The sequence below is a fragment of the Ambystoma mexicanum genome, chromosome 3q (genome assembly GCF_040938575.1).
Source record: "Ambystoma mexicanum isolate Mex_15411 chromosome 3q, UKY_AmexF1_1, whole genome shotgun sequence".
NCBI classification, from domain to species: domain Eukaryota; kingdom Metazoa; phylum Chordata; class Amphibia; order Caudata; family Ambystomatidae; genus Ambystoma; species Ambystoma mexicanum.
This window is the reverse complement of record NC_090926.1, coordinates 970,206,091-970,230,110: the sequence shown is the minus strand read 5'-3', so window position 1 is coordinate 970,230,110 and position 24,020 is coordinate 970,206,091.

The window sequence follows — 24,020 nt, the reverse complement described above, 5'->3', positions numbered from 1 at the left end:
AGAGGAGCAGAAAAGGTGGAAGCGAAGAGAAACGTTTTGAGGTCCTTCCGGAACCAGAGATGGTTCTCCTCAAGTTTAAGGGATTGCGACTCTTCTGGAAGCAAGGTACTGGACAGAGATGCCTGGAAGTTCTTGAGGCTTGCTCGGAACCTTAGGGGGATGATAATGGTGGTGTGGGATGCTCTATTCCTCTTTGGCTGTGGATGTGCACTTTTGGAAGTTAATATGCATAATCCAGCCTTGTTTACCCTTCTTAATCTGTGTTGCTTGTACCCTGACCAGTTAAGAGGGCATTAGGGGCATTGTATGCTCAGCAGGAGTGAAAAACCTTCTTAGTAGCTTAGGCTTTCAGGTCTATTTCGACATTATGGCCCATTTACCAAATTGAGCAAGGCATATGTGTATTATTTATTAATTTGGCTATTTTTGGAGTGCTGCATGTCACCTTTTGTCTAGTGCAGGGGTCTGCAATGCTTGGCTCTCCAGATATGTTGGAATACAACGCCTATGACCCCTTGCATTGAATACAATGGCTAGGACTGAAGAGAGTTGTAGCCCAATATATCTTTAGAGCCACAGTTTCAGACTCCTGCGCTATTGCACTCCTCCCCCTTCCATATTTGAGATCTGCTCCTCTGCAGTAGAGCTGGCAAATGGGAATGCAATAGAAGGATTTGATTTAAACAGAATATGAATGTTGTTTTGCTTTCTCCATTTGGAATGGAAGACTACAAATACCAAAATCCAAAGACTGTCAATTAAAAAATACCACTATTTTGCAAATGTACTTTCAAGACTCAAGGACTCATACAAAAATACACTGTATAATAATGTAATCTGCCTGTAGTCATTGTTTCGTCCATGTGGCTGTTTTTCCATATGTGTATATAAAGGACGTCCAATGTTGGGCCTGATTACTTTGATTAAAAGACAAAGTGGATTCGAAATCCTGAAGGCAATTAATCCATCTGCCTACATACAGGCAAATACGATTGGGTTGAGAGATCACGCAGGGAAAGACACGTCAATAATTAATATTGTAGATGTTTATTGGCAATTTAAAGTAATAGGCAAGAGGGATTTCATGGAACAGATATGCAAACTTCTCGACAACATAACAGCTGCTGAACAGAATGCACACTTAATTCTTTGTATTGATTTCAACATGAATCTTATATATCTGAATGAAATAGACCAAAAAGAAATATCCATCATGAAAAACTACAAGAAGTCGTCCTTGAAGAACTAGACACTAGAAGCATGGATATCCTTAATGGAAATATAGAGGGCGACATACCTCCAAATGTGACGTGGGAACGTGATGATCAAAAATCTATCTTAGATTATATGATCACTTCAAAGAACATGACAATGAAGATCTGTGAAATGAAAGTTATCAAAACACCACAAAGCGATCACAACTTACTAATAACCTTGTTTGAAAATGAAAGCTCAAAACTAAGAGACATCTGGAAGCAAACAGTAGAAGTTGAACCTGGAAGGAATCGCCTAGGATTTAATAGTTACTATCATGACAGAAGCACTGGAAGATCAATATACAGAAGAAGGCAATATTGTCCTTGAATATAATATCTTGCTACAAATATATAAAACCTCCATTCCCGGAACTCAAAAGGCTTTGGTGAGGAAACATGAGTACGACTTGAAAGTATTAAATAAGAAAAGAGAAATGCAAAGGAACTTGAGAGAGCTAGAGAAACGCCCGTTGACTAGACATGAAAAGATTGCGATGAAAAAGAGGGTGAAAATGAAATTTAAAAACTGGCTAAAGTGGTACAAAATAACCATGGAACAAAGTGATGCTGAATGAATGATGAGTTCTCTCGCACAAAGACATTCTAGATATTTTTGGGCAGTTATAAATTAAATGGAAAATCCCCAGAACTCTCGTCTTTGTAATGTAGTGACCGAAGAAAAGTGGATCTTGCACTACACCGAGCTATTCCAAAAACAATACCACTGTGGCTTGCAGGTGGAACAAAAAGAAGAAGCTTGGGATATCATCATAACGAGGGAAGAGATATATAACAATATTAAGAAGCTGAGTGTGTCCCGTGCACCCGGACAGGAGGGTCTGACGAACTACATGCTTAAAAAAAAGTCCAGAAGAATGGTCAGACGTTTGCCATAAACTCTTCATGATGATAATAAACAATGGTCAAATCTCAAAATTTGGAAACGTGCCATAATTGTGCCTATCTATAGAAAGGGCTCAAGACTAGAGCCAAGGACCTACAGGCCCATAGTGCTACTTGATGTAGTGGGTAAAATCTTTGCCACACAGCTTTTACACCAACTAACAGCGTGGATCAAACAGGACGGTATTGCCGATATGAGGCAAACAGGATTTGTCAAGGACGTGGGCAGTAGTCTAAATTTGTTTGTCTTGAATATTCTAAAAATGGAAGCTATATGGAAAAAGATGCCCATATATGCTGCTTTCATTGACTTGGCACAACCCTTTGATGGTGTAGGCAGGAAGTTCTTAGGGGCCAAAATGAGCAAGAAAGGCTGTTCATCAAGTCTACTTGCAGCATAAAAGCGTTATACTCAGGGACGTCTATAGACAAATTTGCCTGGACACAATGGGACATGTAACATCTCCTATAAAAACATGAGGCGTGAAACAAGGGTGTTCTCTAGGAGCCCGCTTTTTAACTTCTTCATTGCAGATGTTAGTAGTGCCATAGAAGAAGTCAATTCCTTTCCACCGAAAATTAACAGTACTCACGTCAACATAATGGTATATACAGTCTATATTGTGCTCCTGGATATGACATCAATAGGTCTGCAAAGAAAGATCAATGCCTTGAAAAACCATATCGAAGAAAATAGACTTGAAATCAATGTGAAGAAATGTGAGATCCTGGTCCTTAAAAATCTACAAGGATCGGGAAGGAAACCAAGCGTGAAAAATTTCTTGTGGAGGCTAGGGAAGAAAACCTTGAAAGTTGTTAAGGAAGCAAAATAATTGGGAATTACAATGAATGCAAGTATCAATGACGACCCTACGGTGAAGAAAATTGCCTACAAATACAACCAGCTTGCTGCACAAGCAGACAAGCTTCATAAAAAATATGCAAAGTATTCATTTCTCCCAGTAGTTTTCTTTTATGGGAATAAAATCATTCCAGTATTAACATACGGAGCAGAGACTTTGCTTGATTGTGATTATGAGATCTGGTCATGATGCGAAAATGTGATATGGAGGAGGATTCTACAACTTCCAAAAGGATTTCCTACTTCGTGTATGATACATGAGATCAGCTTATCCTCTATATCTTCGTCACTGACATGGAATTCCCTGCTTCTATATAGAAAGGCGATAGGAGGTGACAACATCCCGCAATTTAAGTTCCTAAACATGATTGTAAATGCCGACGCAGATAGCCTTATAAATAAGTGGAAAACTGCCTGTGAAGATATCCTAGAACAGTTGAATATGCATAAAGAACGCCTAATGAGTGATCCAAAGCAGTAAACAAAAAGAAACTATACGAGCAACATTGGATTGGATTGAAATGAATGACAAAATAATCCAATATACACAAATGATAAACGTGTCGCTGGATGCGAAAAAACTGAATGTGTTGCCGGAATACATGTGCAAGAAGATAAGGGCAACATTTCTAGAGTTCAGACTGAATACACTCGGCACAAGGGATGTTTGTCATGATAGGAAGGATGTCGCGAAAAAAAAGACTCTCATCTGTAGACTGTAATTGCCAAAAAGAATCTTTGAAACATCTGGTTCTTTTCTGCCCCAAGATGAGAGATGGAAGAACAAGATATATGGGCAGAGATTTGGACAAATATCCATCTCGATGTGCACAGGATTGGTGTTTGATAATCCATGCACCCATAATAAGATGATCTTTGCACTATTTATTTTTTTTGGAACAAGATGAAAGAGAGTCTACAGAGGGTCATCGAAGAGGAGTCATGATGATAGTCCGGAGCTATGTACTTGATTTTTTTTTGTTTATTAAAGGGCTAATTTGGAACATGTAAACATGGATTTTAAACTGTTTGTAATTTTATTTTATTTTAAAGTTTGTAATAAACTAAAAACAAAAAAAAAGTATATAATGTGTGGTTCCACAACAAAATCAAACCCTTTATTTTATGTCAAATATGCACACATCATGAAAAAGTATGCCGTTTAAAACTTTTCTTTTTGTAACCCAGTTTGTCTTCAAAGAAGGAATAGCTTTATATAGATAACTGGGGCTGCATCTGAGCTTTCATGAGCAAATGCACCTTTCACTTCATTATCCCCCAAGCATTAGTACATACAAGATAATCCTATTTACATGCAGTGCCGAACTCAAGCAAGTGTCAAGTACGTGCGAGGACCAGCAAGCACAGTGTGAGTAGGTGTGCACAGTGTGAAAGGCAGCTGATGATCACTGCTCTGTTGGCAATGCAAGCTCAGGAATTTCTGAGTTTTCAAGCTGTTCCACAAAACTGGAAGAAGATCGAGCCCAGAAGAAGAGCACAAACACTCAGGGAATCTGCCATTCTCATAGGGAGGGAGCTAGGAGATACTGATATCTCGTATAGTTGTGAGATACACACAAATTATGTAATGTACCATATTTCAGTGACCAATTATATGCAACCTAGTGTTTTACTATGTAAGATAAGCGCCCAGATGCCTACCGGTTAGGCGCGCTATATAAATGCATAAATACATAAATATATAATTAAATAAATGAGGGGGGATACGGTCTGGCCACTGAAAAAAAAATGTGTGGACACCATTCACCCCATTTTCCCCCTCAACTTGAGCCCTGATGTATTCTTTTTTGCTAGTAAAGGGATTCACCTGACACAAGATGTTCCCAGGGCTGGGGCCGATTTTAGTTGAATTGTTTGTAGTCGACTCAGTTAATTCATTATTATTTTTTTTATTTTATTTTATTTTATTTTCAGAGCGGACCCTAACCAAAGGGCTTTCGAGCACGCTACAAGGGTCAAAAGAGCAAAAGGTGGGAGACGAAGCAGAAGTTACAATATGTTTTCAGGATAGCAAAGGAACATTAGGCTTGACCATGTAGCTCATCCCTGTCCTGTGGAACCCCTAATTAACCTGCGGTCACCCTCAGAGATGGTGCTTGCGAGTCCCCTTCAAAGCACTGATGAGTGCATTTTGGAGCAGGGTCAAGCAGGGGATTCAGGCTCCAATGACCCTGCTGGTGGGTTTTTGTGATGTGATGGTAATTTGATGCATCTTGTAGCAACATGGCACACGTGCTTCCGCAGACGTTTGATGATCGACTTTGAAGGCTAGCGCTCAGGCACTAACTCTCTGCATCATGGAGAGTCAAATGGGTGCACAAGAATGAGGCATTGTTAGCAACATACGAGTGCCTCCTTGTGCATGCATGGAAGAGATATTTCAGCCTCGAGGCTTGAGGAGAACCACCCTTTACCAGCCCTTCTCCTTTATACCTTTCCTGCCCATGCCCAGCTTTCTGCCCTCTCTGCCGCCAACCCTGGAGAAGGAATAAAGTCCGCAGGGTTCAATATGTGCATCTGGGGTCTTCTTTTCCAGGCCCAATCCGACATTATATTGGGTTGGACACAGAACATGCCCAGCACATGCCAACAAGTAAGCGCGATGCACAGCGCCATCTGCTGCCCTGTCTGTTCCTGGTAATACTGCAGTATTGTGGATGGGTTGGTTCAACTGTGGTATTGTACGGATTGGTTATGCCTACGGTATTGTGGATGGGGTTGTTAAGCCTGTGGTATTTTGGATGGATTGGTTAGACCTGCGGTATTGTGGATGGATTGGTTAAGCCTACGGTATTGTGGTTAGTTTGGTTAAACATGCGGTATTGTGGATGGGTTGGTTACTGTTATTTGAGACATAGTTAGAAGCAATATGGGCCACAGGCTCTGCTGTGCAGAGGAAGAAAGTCATGCTTCTCAAGGCATTGCGTGGAAGTACAGGCCTCAAAGAAGATATTCCACTGCATAGGTGAAACAGATGTTGACAGTGTATGTTGGAAGTCATTGCGAGGTCAGAAGCTATTTTGAAAGCAAAGAAATTAGAGTTTTGCACAGTCAAGAATGTATTTAAGAGCACAAGGTGCACATGAATATGCGGTTGAATACTTTGTGAAGCAACATGAGCTAGCTATTGTTTATGACGCCAGAGGACACTGATCTCTTCACTTGCAGGGCCGATTGGACATCACATCCAGCAGTGGCTAAACGGCAGAGATGCCTTGATGATGTCCCAATCTTGCCAGAATGCCTAATGCTCCATACAGCAATGTGCACGTTTCCAGCAGCAAGAGTCGCACTCATGACGTAGACTGCTTTTACCATACTGACCCTTAAACGTCAGCAGGGTGCCTTGATAACACTGATGCATTAAATCAGCAAGAAGATAATGGAAGCATTTCTCGGATAAAGAGACTCTCCTTCATCTACCTACCAGACACTCCCATCTCTTCTCCAGCACAAGCTTCTTTCCTACAGTGCCAAGCGATCTGCCTGCTCTCATTTTCCTTTCTGTGAATTTCCCAGCCAGAGGAGTCCTGGATGATGGTGTCGCGGGACAGATGAACGTCATCATTCCCTGCCCCCCTACCATAGAAACGAGAGGAGTACATCCTTTATGGTGTCAGCCCCTTACCCGCCTAAATATTGCAAGCATGAAGACGCTATTCATATATAAGACAACCCTACCAATCGTATTCTGGAACCATTGAAGAAGAGATGAATTTGCAAACCCAAGATGAACTGAACATGGTGTAATTAAAGATGACGAAAAAAAGTGACAACACTGCCAAACTGATAAATGTAGATACCCGAGACATGAAGCAAATATTCACTCACCATGAGGAAACACAGACATTAGGTTAAATTTACATTTAGACATGAAGAATGTTACCTGCATTAAATCGACACTAGAAATATATCATAATGTATACGCTAAAATGCAATATGAGTGATACACATCAATAGCTTGCTTAATGTAGAAATACAACGTTAGCTGGTGGCCATATTGGATAAAATGGATGGCGAAACTACGTTTGAGTGACTGGAGAACCCAACGCAAGACTCCTCGAAGCTACAGGGAGATTCGATTTGCTGAGTTAGCTGAATCACAGACCTGCGCATGCTAGACCGTCGCTATGCGACTCCCTCCCAAGGCTACTGCAGAAAAGGGAGCTTTGGATAGCACTAAAGCAGATTAGAAGATAATAATTCTCAAGCGCAAGGCAAATTTCTCTCAGATTGAGTGAAGAGCAAACAACCTTTGAGTGCCAGTTGACGGCTTATTAAAAGTTTCAAATTGCATGAGAAGTAGCTCGACCAAGTCTCTAGAGGATGAGGAGAGTAATAGTGCCCGTAGTAATAGGAGCTAAAATCCTAATAAAAGCTGAGCAGAATAATTCAAAACATTGTCTCCTTAAATGTGACTCGTAATTAGAGAACAATATCCATTTGTTAGTGCCAGACACAGGTATGCACCAGCATCAACTCCCCAAAATTCTCACAGCAAGAGATGTCAAGGCAAGGCCAAGTTCAAACCTAGGCATCCTGGCTTGAGGCTTAGGAAATCAGGCAAGGTGTCTTATTTAATGGAAAAACAGGACCTTGATGTCACAACACCTACTACTAGTTTTGCTCATGTGCTGTTGACCTACTAAGTATCCAAGGTTGGTAAAGCTAATGCCAACCAATGATGCTGTCTTGCAGCTGTTGCAGTATCCAATCATGTGTTGTTATAAGTATGTCTTTCTAACCTTTATCAATTTAGAGGTGCTCTGAGGTGGGGACACTATATAATTTGTGACCATTCAAGAAACTAACATCTAAACATACTCTATGTCGACAAATCCTCTAGCCAATCACAAATCCCTGAAGGTTTTTGTAAGCAAGATTGTAATGAGACGTCAGTTGGGTTGTATTTTACTCTGCATTCATGCTTGAGAAGGACAAGAGCATGGAGACTTTGGTGTTTATTGCTGTCCCTGTTTTATACTGACTATTAAAAATAACAGTCAAAAAGTATTCATAAGTTCCCCTCTGTGAGAAAGAACACTGCTAACATAACTGTTCTTTGGGAAGTTACCCACCCAAGAGACGACAGCCACACTTTAGCTTACTGTACCTTTCACAGAAGGGAAATAACCATTTGCATATCAGTCTTTGGACTGTCTCCATGGGCAGTCCAGCAATGAAATGCTCTGGCAATTCTCTTCCGAACAAGAGTACCAACTGCAACCCCAGACACTTGTTTCAGCCTTGTTGGACCTCATCATTGAAATATTTGTTTGCATATTAGCGTTTGTGCCGCCCACATGGACAGTCCAGCACCGACAAAAACTGATATGCAAATGGTTATGTCCCTTCTGTGAAAGGTACAGGGAGCTAAAGTGTGGCTGCAAATTCTTAAGTGGGTACCTTCCCAAAGAACAGTTAATTTAGCTGTGTTTGTTCTCACAGAGGGGCAACCTATGGCTATTTTTTGATTATTAAAAAAGAGGCCTTTGTCAATTACCTTGACTCTTCCGTTATTGGATGCCGTATTTACCTGCCTGTCTGTTCTGCTTAACACTGGGGATTTCCAGTCCTCCTGAACATATGGTAGCAGTTTGGATGGTTGGTCAGTACCCTTGGATTGTCAAATGTTCCCACTACAAGCCTGAGGACTGCAGAAGGGCCGTGGAGAACAATGAATCACGCATGAATTGATATGGTTGACAGGAGCCCCCATGGAGAAAATCCTACCCAGTCCCCATGGGTGGCCAGCAGGATTAGGGCGAAGTGGCTCATCGAGGGAGGGTCGATAGCGAAGGTCTCAGAAGATCCACAGATGTAAATATACGGCAGTAAATTGGAAAACAAAGGTTGGAGGGACTTGTTTGTATAATATTGGGGAAGAGTGATAAAGGATTTATTTACAAGAGGATACCTGTAACCAAGGTTATGTAAGGTGTCACACTAAACGTTGTGACAAGCAATTAAGTTTTTAAGAGTAAATAGCTTTCCCATGACATGGTCAAAGAAGAGTATGCCACGCCCTGTTTGGGGTATGTTTAAGAGATAAAAGTATACCTTGTCAGCAAGGGCAGGAAGACAGCCATAGGTTTATGGTCTTGTTGTGTTATATTGAGGGTGCACCAATATGTTTAGTGGTTTGTGGCACCAGTGGGAGGGTGAGTAGTTTAAATTGGGGAAAAAAAACAAGGCTTTGTGGATATTGGTTTACATTGTAGAGCATGTGGAACTGTGGTTTGGACTCAAAGGGCAGATTCCTGAGCGTGGGCTGCATTTGTGTTGCTTGCCCATACAGTTGCTGTTGCGAAAGGCTGAGAAAGAGGCGTAGAAAGTGTTGGAAATAGAGGAAAGTTTTGTTGACAGGAGATTGTGAAGGAGGAATGAATGATAGTGGGTTTGAAGGTTTTTTAAGGTCCAGTAAATATCGGCAGTCAAGAGCGTGACGTGACAGCATGGGAGGACACACTCACCTTATGCATTTATGTAAGTCTCTTCCATGGTACAAGGGTCCAATCTATAAGTACCACTCGCAGAGAGTTAACTTGGTCACAGGAGGAAACACTTTAGAAATCAGTGCTGCAACACATGACAACATATTTACATGCTGTGTATGAAGGAATAAAGATTGGGTAATGTAATGGAAAACGTTAGAGGACGAGGTGGAAGAGCCACCCACGAAGGAGTGGATGCTTAATCAGCATGAAGGGGAACTCGCAACACCCTTGCTTCCTCCTCTTACTCCTCCTTCGCCTCTTCCCCAGAGCATTGATCTGCCATTCCATCGGCAGGGATTCTATGCATTGAAAGAATTAAAAGCAGCAGCAAGGTACACTAACCCTGTATATGCATCCCCGCTCACAGTAGTGAAGATGCTAAAAGTGGAGCTAAATTAAACCAACACAAGGCAGTGCCCATGCATGATGAGTATAGTGAGCACCGTGAGCTGCAAGCTTAGCTGACAGAGGCTGAGGAAGAGATACAGAGACAACAACGAAGATGGAGCAATAAGGAAGAGACAGCAATCACTTTGAATGGGTGAGAGGGAGGACAGATATTGCTTAAACTGGACAGTAGAAATATGGATGATTTTAAAGACAGATAAAGGAAAGTTAAAGAAAGACAGGGGAAAGGAGAAGAAGAGGAAAGGAAACAGGAATAAAGGGCATGACACAAAATGGAGCAGGAGAAGGAAGACATGGAATGGGACAGGATAATTGAAGATGAGGAGGATTGGTAGAGAAAGCATGACAAAGATGCGAAGAAGGAGAGGAAGCAAAAGAAGAGAAGCAAATTAGAGGAATGAGAAAAAGAGTGAGAGAGAGAAGAAAGGGAAAGCGTGAGGTGGCAAAGGGAATACATATAAAGGATGAGGAAATAAAGATAAGAAAGAGAAAGGCAAAGTAAAATGGAGGAAGAAAGAGATATGGAAGTAGAGAAAGAGATTGAACTAAGCTGAGAGAAATGGCGGAAAGAAGCTGAAAAGATGATCAGAGAACTCATGCACCTGGAAAAGGAGAACATTAAGGAGCAAGGAAAGAGATGAGAATTCAAACAGATTTGATGGGGAAGTGGGGGAAATATTAAAAAACTATACTCTTCCAGATGAGGAGGAAGGAGCAGCAATATGCAGATGGATTGGTAATTTGTGCAGAAGCAGGAGGTAACTGGTGCAGTTTGTAGGGCAAAGAGGAGTTTAGTGGTATCCTCACAGCGAGGAGAACAGAGCTTATTGGAAAAGCACTGAAGGGATTGCACAGAATAAGCCCCCTGAAAAAATTTGACTTTGAGGACAGAGAAGATGAAGGAAGTGTTTTTTGGAGGAGGAAAGGCTTGAAAGTGAAAATAAAGGCGTGGAAGTGGCCACACTAAGCCTTTCCACAAGTTCAAGAACTGGGAAAGAGATAGCGTGTTCTGACTTGGAAGAACCAGAAGGGAGAAGACCAACAACTGAAGCATATCCCATACGTTTGATTCTGTAGTTTGGAAGAAGTAACCCCATATGTAAACAGGTTGAGGTCTGACAGACACTGAGGAAACGACCAAAGGTGGCACTTGATTTGAACGTAGTGCCGAATTGACGCAATTCTCATCGCTAGAAAAAGGGAGAGAACGACTGCAAAATATTCCATGGCCACAAATGGACATGGATAATTTAAGGTGTAATTCACCAACTTTGACACCGGGAGCAAGTAAATTGATAGAATGATTGACATCACGGATGACATTAGCAGTGAGCGACATAAAACATTTGCTCGCTGCCACCATTAGGGAGAGAGATGATGACATTTGAAAATGAGCGGGGTACCCTGGGGTGACGCCTCAGAATATGACTCATGATGGATAACCATTTAATAATTGTAGGGAAGATGTAGGGAGAGCACTCAGAGTGCAATATCCTGATACGTCAGGCATGAGAGCAATTATGATGCCAAGATGCACAATGATGAAGACCCTATTGTTTATAATCAAGAGATTCAAGAGAGGTGACATCTTGAGACGAGGGAACCGTGGGACAAAACTATAGCTATTTGCTTCTATATAATGTGTCAGGGGTTACCTGAGCCAGTGCAGAGACAATTGTCGACTAATGCAATAGAATGCCAGGAAGAAACTCGAGAAAGAAAGCAGGAGGAGCCGAAGTTAGTTCAGAAAAAGCTATTGAAGTTTTCAGTGGAAGAAGCCATATTGACGTGTGGGGAAAGAGTGGTTATACCAAACGCACAGCACGCACATCCAATGGCTGGAGGGAATTTTTTAGGAAGGGGGTAATAGAATTACTGGCCACGAGGAAGAAGGTTTGCACCTAGAGTAAGAGGGGCTTGGTTTCAGGCTCTGCAAGGAGGAGGGTTTAATGGAGTACAGCCCATACCTGGAGGACAGCCTCAGCAGTGATAGCGTGCAGGAAAATGGGACACATTGCCCACGTAAGTAGTAACAGGGGAGGAATGCAACAGAATTGGCAGGATCCAAGAGGATGGATGCACAAAGTGCAGAACCACCTAAATATTATGCCCAAGATCACACGCAGTATCAGACCTATGTGCCACAAATACAACAAGCACACCAGACACCAATGAAAGCACAGACGGAAAGGACAGAACGCACAGCAAGTCCCTATACAGACACAACAAACTCAGGTCCAATTGCAATAGCCGACACAACAGAATACTGTGCCAGCATGGACTGCGAATACAGGAGCACAGACCTCTTCACCCAGAATAGGAAGGAACTGTGGTGGAAGGAAATCCTTTCACTAGGACATGGATGAATTTATACCCACAATAGGACAGCCCACAGAGTGACTTGATGTGTTCAATCCTATCATTTAAAGCATACCAACAATAGGAACCACGGTCAGGAGTGACCATAGGTGACAAGACATGTTCCTTTCCTTGTATATGCAGAGGCCAGCATGTCTTGTGTTAGAGAAGGACAGAACTCAATGTCAGGCTTTGCCATGAATACGCAAGGTTTCTCTTTGGTTCAATATATGGACGACTTACCCATCACTATAGGAGAACATGACCTTTCTATTCCACTAAGATACTCCCACAACACACCAGTCAATATAATGGGAAGGGGCATGATGAGTAAGCTCAACATGAGCATCTCTTTCACTGACCAAGGAATAGTGTGCTCCACTCCAGGGATTCATTACATAAATGCACACGAATTCACATCACCTTTTTTTGGCCAAAAAGCAAAGCGTGGTGTATCATTAGACTCAGAAGTATTTCATTATGGAGTACTTCTTTTGCTAGCCTGGCTACCTGGGATAAGGGGTAAAACATTGCGAATACGCAAATAATTTTTATTCAGATGAGAAATATCTGTGGATGATGAGGAGGGATGAGTGATCCCCATAGAAATAGAGGAAGTCAATATGAGAAAAGAGAGGGTGATTATTCATGGGATCAATAACGAGGGAAAATCATGGTTAGCAGTGATAGCTCTCCGCGAATGACGTAGACTGACTGATTTGACAGATGAGGAACTATTCAGAGATGATGGCTCTGATGATGAGGTAGTTTTTATCATAAGCCTCACTTATTGGATCAGAAATGAGTGCAGGGAAGCACCACAGAGAATGGGCATTGATAAAAAAGACACCATCATTTTCTTGAGAAGATTTGGCACAGGTAATACATAAACTGTGGGCAAGCAGTCCATGCAACGTTGGCCTACTGAAAGGAGCAAGTGCAGTCAAAATCAAGCTGAAATCAACCAGTAGCAATTTTGCCACAAGTGAGACAGTATCCAATGTCAAAAGAAGCAGATGAGGGCATTAATGAGACAATCTCTGTATTAGTGCAACAGGGTATACTAGTGACACCAGAGTCTCCATGTAACATAGCAATTTTCTCATTGAAAAAAGTGACAGGGTGATCTTGGAGATTTATTCCGGACCTACACCCAGTAAATAATATTGTTGAAGCAGAAATTCCATTGGTCACAAATCCAGCCACAATATTGTGCAATATCCCATCGACATCCAAATATTTCACAGTGGTCGATTTAAAGAATTCTTTCTTTTCAATCACCATTCATGAGGAGTCACAAGACTTAACCTAATTTTAATACAGAAATCAAAACACACTCATTTACCCCAAGGGTACTGTGAATCCTCATCAATCTTTAACAGGGTAGTTCAGATGGACTTAGGGAACGTACAACTTGACAGTGTAGTTAGCCTGTAGGTAGATGACATTCTGGTGTTATGAGGAACTCATGGTGGCAACAGTAAAGAAAGACACAAGTGATCACAGCTCAAGGCTGATTATTGAACTGTATGCAGTTTGGAAAAATGCCTAATCTAAACCTAAATCTAAGATGGGTGCAAGCGTCGACCATCAAATGAAAAATAAGGCAGTCCTAGTGACGCCGTGTCAAATAAAAGGGCCAATGCTAAGAAAAAACTATTGCCAATCCTTACAACTTCAAGAAAAAAAGATCAAAGTGTTCTCAAATAATAGGTCAGGATGTGCTAGCCTGGGTCACCCTTCCCCACGTTTTGAGCACAGGCTAAAGTGGAATCTTGGAGCACAGTACTTTTTCAATCTTCCCAGCACAAGATGACAGTTCCGTTCAGTTTTCAGGGCTGTTGATGACCAAGTCTTGTTTCATTGGAAAGCCTCTTGCCTTCGAGGTCCTAACATATTCAAATAACCAAAAACAAAGGTTCCTTCAACAAATGAAAGTTGGTCTCCTTGATTTACTTAGGATGAGGATTCTTCACCCCAGGAACCCCCTCTTATGGGCTCTGACTCCTCTGGATTCTTCCAGCCTCTCTCCTCCGGGTTCACTATCGCTTTTCTGGTTTTCATAAATCTTAATGTATTTTGAAACAGTTCAACGTGGACATCCCTCTACGAGGTTCAGTCTTGTCAACACATTGTTTTCTTGGGTCTTGAAATTTCACCCGTCTTTACTGGCATCCCTCCTTTGGCTTCACTCGTGCCGTTGTGTCAATTATATTTTCTTTCACTGTCTGCTGGTATCTTTCCCCTTGTTTTCTCTCAATGCATAATTCATTTCCCTTGCTTTTCAACAATTTGTAGATCAAAGACTTTCGACTGTACCGGGATTTTGCTAGACCTCCTTTATGACTACTTTGACCTATCTTGGCAGTTCTCTTACAGCCGTCTGGTACCTGTACTCTTCATCACTTGGAGTTTGACCAGAGTCTAACGAGTTAGCGCCCAAGTGTTTCCTGTTCCCTCTGCAGCTGGTCTTCCCTTAGCAATTACACAGTTCACTTGTACTTCTCTCAACTTGCTATTTTTTACTTTCATTCAACATAGTCCGGTTCTTAGCGGTTCTCCCTCCGACTCACCGGTTGTGATGAACTGGTTGGCTTTCTGTTTGGAGTCAAAGCTGGTACCACGGTTCCAGGAATCTTCTTTGTTCCTGCTTATCAGTGTAGGCGTGTCCTGTGTACCGTTCACATCTGCTGCAAGACGCTTGGGCTTTTGTTTGCAGGCTTATGTTCTCTTCCACAAAGGTTCCGTGGGCCTGCGATGAAAAAGGCAAGGTTGCTCCTCTCCTCGCCACCCTCTTATTTCCCACTGCCTTTCTCCTTCTCTTGAACTGCCATGCCTGGTTAGCCGTCTAGTCATGCTGTCTGCCATGCTCGTACTGTGCTCTCTCGCTCCACCTTTTATCCCTGTGGGGGAAGGGAAAGGACGATCAGGTGTGTGTGAATCTGATACATTTCCTGACAATTTTGCACAACACGAAAGACAGTGGACTAACACCAGACCCGTTTATCTGACATGTCCCAGTACAAGGGTCAGGCAAAGTCAGGAAATGTGTCAGGAAATTGTTTGTGTCTAAAAGGGGGGGGCAGTGTTTTCAAATGTCCTACTTGAGAGGATGGGGAACAGGTGTTAACAGTAGACAGGGAATGCTGCGTCTCACCTATCAGTGTCCCACTCCCCAAGAAACCCCCATTCAGGTCATCCTCCCTCACTGGTTCACCCCAGGAACTGGATCCAATAGCGATGGCCGTGTCCTGGCCACCTGGATGAGAGATCCCCAGGGACTAGCTAGGGAGACACCTGTAGGTTTCTCACAGTGTGCAGCAGAACAGAGGAACAGTGCAGAAAAGACTTAATACAATTATTGAGCATCTTGGTGGAAAAGAGGTACAAAAATGGACAAAGAAAAATTGCAACATTGCCATGAAGAAGTCTTGTAAATAGGGCAGTTAATATCGCAAAAAGACAGAAAAGTGACCTCTGAGAGAGCAGAAGCGATTATGGAAAGAGCAAAACCAGGAACAGGTTGGGAAATGCAAGTATTTCTGGGATTATGCAACTACTGCAGAGCATAGGTCCTTCACTACAGTATATACATCACACCCCTCTTAAAAGGACTCAAAGAAGCTCAGAAAGATGAAAGTGACACAGACTGGACAGGTGAAATGACCAAAGCATTTGATGAATTCAAAGGGGTAATATACACAGCACCCATTCTAGGGATCCCTAACTACAGAGCATAATTCTTCCTATTGTCGAATTCGAACTGAGTGGTAATGGCAGCAGTGTTCACACAGAAGACTGCCAAACCACTTGCATATTGCAGCGGGATCTTAGATCCTGTCATAAGAGGTTGTTATCCTTATGAACAATCATTGGCTGCAGCAGCTTTTGCAATTGAGAAGACTGTCAGTATCACGAAGGGCTGTTGACTCACCAAATACATGAACATGCCCTGTCTGCCATTCGTGAGAAACCCAGAAGCACATTGACCTCATGGGTATGAGTCGATTATCTCAAAACCAGCAATCAAACTTGTCAGATGCAAAGCAGTGAACCCTGCTAGATTCATAGCAGAACCAGCAGATGAAGGAGACAATGTGCATAATTGCACCAAGTACACTGAACAATATGATGATTTATCATATGTTCGAGAAAATGCCCTAGGCGAGCAGGAGGTACTCTTCATTGACGGTTCCTCATCTATCAACAAGTGAAATAGTGAAAGATGCTCGGGGACCTCCCTTAAACTGCATGAGGATGAAGAAGTAACAGTTTATTCAGTGTATTCAGACTCCACCTACCTGACGTCAACAGTGCACGCAGGACTGTCACATTTGAAAAGGCAGGACTTTCTACATGCAGATGGCACACCAATGCAGCATGCACCAATATTGGATAGGCTCATAGACGCACTACAACTACCATCAGCCATTATCATGGTGAAGTGCTCAGCCAACACTAAAAGTGTTGATTTTATTTACTGCTGCAAACAAGCCGCTGACATAGAGGCCAAAAAAGCAGCATGTTTTCCTGAAATATCTTAATTTGACACAACACCCAATAAATGCACACAAACATGTAGCATGGTAATGAAAGAATGCTCTAATACCTTGCCCATAGCACAGATTTCTGAACTACAGGGATGCGCTCCACCAGAAGAACAGGATTTGTGGAAGCGTAGATTGTACTCATTGTCCCCCACAGATGCAATGTGGTGGCAGGACAGCACTGCCAAACCAGTTATACCTTGGTTTACTTAAGGTAGCATTAGACTGACTTCACTTGCAGCGCTGATTTCAGAAGAATGCTTTGTGCCCAATTTGATCGAACATGTTGCTGTGTTTATCATTTACCATTTGTATTTGCTTTTTATAATTGTATTTTATATTTATTGAAAACAAGTTAATTCAACTAGAAAGACACACAGATAAAACAGTCAACAGGGCAGTCTTGCAAGGGCAAGTCATATTTCATGATCTAAGGACAGGACTAAGGGCATGACATGACAAACATAGGAGGAGGAGTAATATTAATAAGGTGATGATTGCATATATACAATATTTATTTATTTATTTTACATTTGTTAGGCGCCTATACAACAACATGGTGTTTCCAGGGCTCTCTGGGGGTGGGATGTGAATGATGTGCTGGGATAAGTTCAGAGGACCCTGGAGGCGCAAGGACTTCAGATTGGTTTTCAAGGTGTGGATGTGCAATTGATGCCAGGGGGCAGGGTGTTTGTAAAGTAGAGGCAAGGAGTGAGAAGCAGGCAGAGTGAGGGAAAGAAAAGGGTGGGAAGAGGAAAAACAGATTAAAGAGGATGCTTGAGTGAACATTGCATGGAGATGAGTAGCGGGACACACACACCAGCCAGGTAAGTAGGGGCACACCTTTGAATATATATAAAGACTAGCATTAGGAATTTGGAGAGGGGACAATTGTATATGGATAGCCATCAAGCATGGATGCAGTGAGGAGAAGTGGGCATTTTTTCAGAGGGTATGGTATGAAATGAGGGATATTTTATCAGTTTGGTAGGTAAGGAAGGATTTTCATGTGTAGGTGGGTCTCCTAACACCACTTGTGGTATAGGTGGTGTAGAGAGCTTGAAATCGATGCCAAATAGAAACCCAATGTTATGTGCCTTCGGAGAAGACGTGAGTAGCACAGGAGGAAAGGATATCAAGGAGAGGAGAATATGTGTTGCCTTGGGGGTCAGTGATGACTTTGAGGAGCTGGGCATGAGACAGGAAAGAGCCATCAAATGCCAGATTGTTGAGGGGGAGTTTGAGGTTTGTGAGGAAATATCAAGCATATGAGCTTCCTGGGGGAGGTGATATAGAAGGTGAAGAGTAGTGTGACTACTACATTGGCGATCACGTGACAAGAGTGTGTGTAATCTGTAAGTAATTTTAATCCGGCACTTCACATAAATCAACACCTAGCATGTAATCCACAACTCAAATCCTTATTTATTTGTTTGTGTCTAAAAGTTATTTTATTCTGAACGATGTACCACTCATATCACGCCCCTCTATTGGAACCCTCCCCCGGTCACAGTGAACCAGGAATCAGGCTGGTTTGCAAAGTTAAAATATTTATTTATGTAGTTACAATATAATCACACTGGGCCTCATTCCGAGTATGGCGGTAAGGGATAGCGGCCACTGGTAACGAGACCGGTGGCGGTGATCCCTTACCGCCATACTCCGAGTTGCCTTTGCGCCCTCGCTGTTAACGCCTGCTTTGAGCAGGTGTTAAAGTTGAGGGCGCAAAGGGGCCTCCAAGCCAATAACGGTGACCGTAATGAACGGTCACCATTATTTGCATCTTCCCCATTCCCATTGAGCCCTATGGGGGCTCATTTAGGAATGGGGAAGAGCCTTGGTGAATGGGGAATTACCGCCCCGCCAACCTTGGAATGGGGCGGTAATTCCGCCATCCACCAAGGCGCTGCCGGTCCGGGTACGGCGTCAACCAAGGCGTTAATAGCGCCATTGGTTAGCGCCGTACTCGGAATGAGGCCCACTATGTTTAATGGGTATACAGTGATCACCAACGGGGAGATGTAACAGTAAGCAATCTCTTTAATAACATGGAGTAATAATGAGCAAAACAATTCAGCACAGAAATAATGCTTTGTGTGTGTTCAAATCAAATAGCAATGTGGTTACTATTTCCCCCTGCACACCTGAACCCCTCCCCCAACAGGCAATTTAAAGAGATAGGAGGAGATATAGCAGGTATTCAGGAATGCAGAATTCAAACAAAATGTCAATCCCAATTTCCCCCCCAGCAAACACAAGAGAGAAACAGAATTGATTGGCAAACTGTCTAAATGGTTTTAAAGTTATCTTGAGAATGGATTGGGTAAAACGCTAAATCTGGTTTAAATTGCTGAAATTGTTCAAATTCTAATGGGAGCCACTTTAGATTGTTGCAGATAGACACTAGCAATGGTTTGATACTAATAAGCAATGTGCAAACTTAAAACTGAGGTTGGTGCAATCTAAAGCTGTTTCACAGATGTACTATTTTTCCAAAATGAAAATTTGTGGCAAACTTTTCCGTGCGGTAATCGCGACCGCGGGAGAACTATATTTGGGATGTGTTTGTAGGTTCTCTGGAAAGCTGAGGATTTTAGCTACAAGCAGAAGTTTAAATTTTGTTTCTAGCATAAAGTTTGAGGAAGTTATGGACGTTATAGTGGAGGTCGTTTTTCTGAGATAGGCGCAAGAATGGGAAAACAGGGATGCACTTTTCAAAGACAAATGGGATTTCCTTTACACTAGGTTATGACTATAGAAAAAGAGAATGCCACACATGAATCTCCATCAATCCTGGCCAGGGACCCTTCATGTGGTGGATAATCAATTCCTTTCTGGGATTCAATTTATTTATTCACAGCACTATTGATTTATGATTTTAGAAAACAAATGAGAGAAACTTAGCACAAGGAAAGTTCTGACAATTCAAACTACTCCTAACAATATCAGCTTCTCAATACAAGAGAGGACGGGTTTAGATAGGGATTGGACTATGGACAGTACATATGCTAGTGACACAGTTTTATTCTTTAGATACTCACTATATGTTTTGAACGGAACCGTCAGGGATTCTGGTCTGTCAAGATTTCTGGTCAGAGATTCTGGTTCTGGAACAGACTGCTGGGCACACCGGACTGGACTGGGTCTGCATTCAGGAAGGCACTCTGGTCACCGCACGACAGGACTGGACAGGATCAGCACAGCACGGCACAGCACGGCACCAGATTGCGTTTAATCGGCCCTTCTTGGTTCTGAAGATTATTTAGCAGGCAAGCAGTTACATCACATGTTTCTTTTGTTCCCCTTAGGTCTCTGGGATTATTTCTGGTTCTGGAAATTCAAGGCCTAGTTGAAAATGGTTCAACTAATGGAATGGGCATTTCTGCTTGCCAAGTTTCTGGAATCTGGAGCAAGGAAGATGTCAAGTTCTCGTACAGGGTGCTCCGCCAGCAATCGGTCAGTGGGTGAATCTGTGTCCTCTTTCAGTCTGAGCTGTCTCTATTTATGCTTATCAGAAAGGGGGTGTGTGCTGGTTTATCCTAAACACGCCCTCTTAGGCAGGCGATTGGCTAGAGTCTTGTCTCTCTTGATTGGAGAAGAAAACAGGGTGTCACCATGATGGTGTGGGTTTATGAGTCAGATAATCCCCTCCCCCCTTGTCCCTTTGAACATACAATCTACTTTTGGTACAATACATATTTACATGGGTGCAATCTTTATAACAATAACATATATAATCACATATTTTGTGCAGCAGATACTCCTCTGAACCTCGTCGCTGTGGGATCTTGTGTCTGCTTTTGACAGAATATCACCCTTTTTGACCGGAACACAATGTTCAGTTTCTCAGAAAATGTGTACAAATATGCGCGTTGAACATGGGCATACATTTGGTGTAAAACCACCTTTTCCGCTGTTTTCTTCTAGAACATGTCACACGGTTTTGCTGCCTCTTAAAATGTAGTCAGAATTTAGATAAACAAATTATTTTTGTAGTTTAAACAATTTTAAATGGTGAGTTATATGTCTTTAACAAAATGTTTCTTTGTGAATGTCCAGCCCCAAATGGCTGTTTGTCTCCTCCTCCTTCTGGCTCTCTGCAGTTAGAAGCAGTCTCCTCCCATTTCCTACAGAGGCCCAGGCCATTTTATGACTCTTCACTTAGCCTTCCTTTGACTGGAGGAGGTCCATTGTCTTCTTCCCCTGGCAGACCAAATTCTCCTCCCCTAATCTAATCAATACAGAGGTGTGATTTCCTGGTGGAGTGAGCAGAAGGGAGATGCCTGGGCTCTGTTGTGGGGAGGCTGTTGGACTGGTTTAATTCCTTTCAGTCAGGCCTAAATTCAATGTCATTTTGTTAATTTTTTTTTTGGTTTAAAACAAACTTGTAATTTCAAAACAAGCTACTAGAACACTTATTCCAGATTCTAAACCATGGGATTTAAATGGGATTTAAATAGTTACAACCTAGGTCACTCTTAATAACAGGACAATTCGTTTTCAGACATTAGATTTCAGTGGTACAAGTTTAAATTCTATCATGCAATCTACTGACAGCTGTCATACAGGCGGCCACAGGTACTGCATGCAGATTTTGACAGATTTCACAGGCAGGCACATTTTTCCTGTTAGTGTTTTGCTGACAAATTCAGCATTCCAGGACATTGTCTGTTCATAATGATTTCTTGAACTAAATGACTTGTAGCACCCAGCAAGAATATTGGATGTTTGATGATGTTTTGTACAAGCATTCTGCAGTTTCAGCAACCAAGAAAAAGATTTACAAACCAAGATTTTGAATTTCTTTCAGCAAAGCCCTGTTTTTAATACATGCTTCATTTTTACTTGTTGGTAAGCCCAGTGACATGTTTCAGGAGTGAGATCTCCGTTCCAACACTGACAACATGCATGTTAGATTTGGCAGCCATCTCTTTGTGCTTTGTAGAGCGCAATTTTCAAAGGTTTTGGTGCGCACAAGGGTTTTCGCGGCCATTTTGATAATTCTGGCGCCACCAGAACACAGTGATACCGCAGGGCAGAGCATAAGTGGGTTAATACATCCCACAAAGTCCTTCTGGTTTTTGGCTTCACTTTCTGTCTGGGACTTGACTTCCAGCAGACATCTTGGATTGTTCACTGACATCACTTCCAGTGGCCATCTTGGAACCTTGAAATCACTTCCTGTGGCCTTCTTGGATCCTTGACATAACTTCCTGTGGCCATTTGGACTAAACCCAACTCCAGTTGAAAGCCACAAGAGGCTCCTCTGGCAACACCAATCAGGTAGAAATCGTCTCATTCCAGCAACAGCAGGGACAATATCAGAGAGACCAACCACCAATGGACTAAGCAATCGGGTGACAATGCGTGTGCCATTCCTTCTGAACTTCCTAGGTGCATCCAGGTAGGGGCATCCCAGTTAATGGGCAGAACAGTGAAGGGTGAAGACCAGCCATTGACCAGCCTCTTCTCCTCTTAGCCTAGGAGCCTATGCTTTTGCATTTCTCCCTGTTGCATCTGTGAGTTACCGAATCTTCCTAATTACTGTGCTGTCTCTCCACATTGTGCGACTAAACTATAATGCATTCTCTCCTGTTCTTCCTCCTACTCACCTCTGCCAAAGCTTTCTCCAATCGCGATACAACTTCCTCCATTCCTATCCCTATTATAAAACTCATACTCATAACTCCCACTAATCAATTTCTCTTCCACCTCCTTCCAACAAACAAATCTGACGAGCTAACCATGCGTCCTCTAACACCTCTTCACTTTGCCTCTCTTCCTCTGAGACTCAACTTCTCATCTCTTCCTCACCTCATCAACTGAAAATTGCACTCTGGAATGCTCAGTCTGTATGCAACAAAACCTCCTTTATCACTGACTACTTTCACTCCAGCTCTTCTCCCCTAGACCTTCTTTCTATCACTGAAGCCTGGATTTCTCCATCTGACACTGACACTCTGGCAGCCGTGCATGACTCCAAACTATCCTTCATTCACTCACCTTGACTGACTGTTAGAGGTGGAGGCGTTGGACACCTACTCTCTTCGTAACTCAATGCCTCACAAAATTCCACTGCCACATCCTCTCCTACCTCTTCTGAATTTACCATCTCTACTATTGCTCTGCCTCACTCGGTTCACATCACCTCCATCTATTGCTGTCCTGGTCCGACTGGACCATTATTTGATGACCTTGGGCAACTCCTTAATTCTCTTTCCACTAAAAATCACCTCATTCTCTTAGATGATGTTAACGTTCCCTCTCCAACCACTTCCCAGAAATCTAAACTTCAGTCTTTTCTTAGTGACCACACTCTCCACTCTATCCATAACCTACTTACCCACACACAGGGTAGCTCTTTGGAGTCTTGTTCATCTCCACCTCTCTCTCAGCCACTAATAATACTGTCATACCATCCATATCTGATCACTCAATTGTTTCCACCACCATATCCTTTCCACCTCTGACCTTTTTGCACCACTTGCTTTACCCATTACTAAAAGGAACTGTAAATCTTCTGGCATTTCCCCTTTCTCTCAGATCTATAGTACTCACTTTCCTCCTTCCCACCCAATATCTCTTCCACCAACACTGCCTTCTCCAGCTTTCATTCCCTACTATATGACTCATTCTCCTCTCACTTCTCACTGCTTACTTTCACCCCTAGCTCTCAGCATCCTCAACAATTGGGTCACCCCATTCACATGCTCTCACCACATGGACATGCGTTGGCTGTTGCTCAAATGGAGGCATATCCACTCGCTTTAGGACCTGTAACTCTACCTCTCTGCCCTGAGCTCTCTTAAGTCCACTCCTGTTGGAGCTAAAGGCAATTCTACCTAACCCTCATAGTCTCTCACTCCAAATATCCTTGCCTGCCACAGGGCATCCTAAACTCACTCCTCACTCCTCCTAAATCTATGACAATCAACTCCACTCTCACAGCTAATGATGTAGCTGAATACCTCACTGCAAAAATTGCCCAAATTAGAGACTCTCTCCTGACCTTCCACACACTCTCACCCTACATTGTACACTCCACCTACTCTATCATCATCCTGTACCTCCATCTCCCACTTTAGTCACACTGGTACTGGTGAAGTGCTATTTCTAGTGATGAAAGCGAACCTCTCCTGTGCACCATCAGACACTCTTGGTCCTCAAA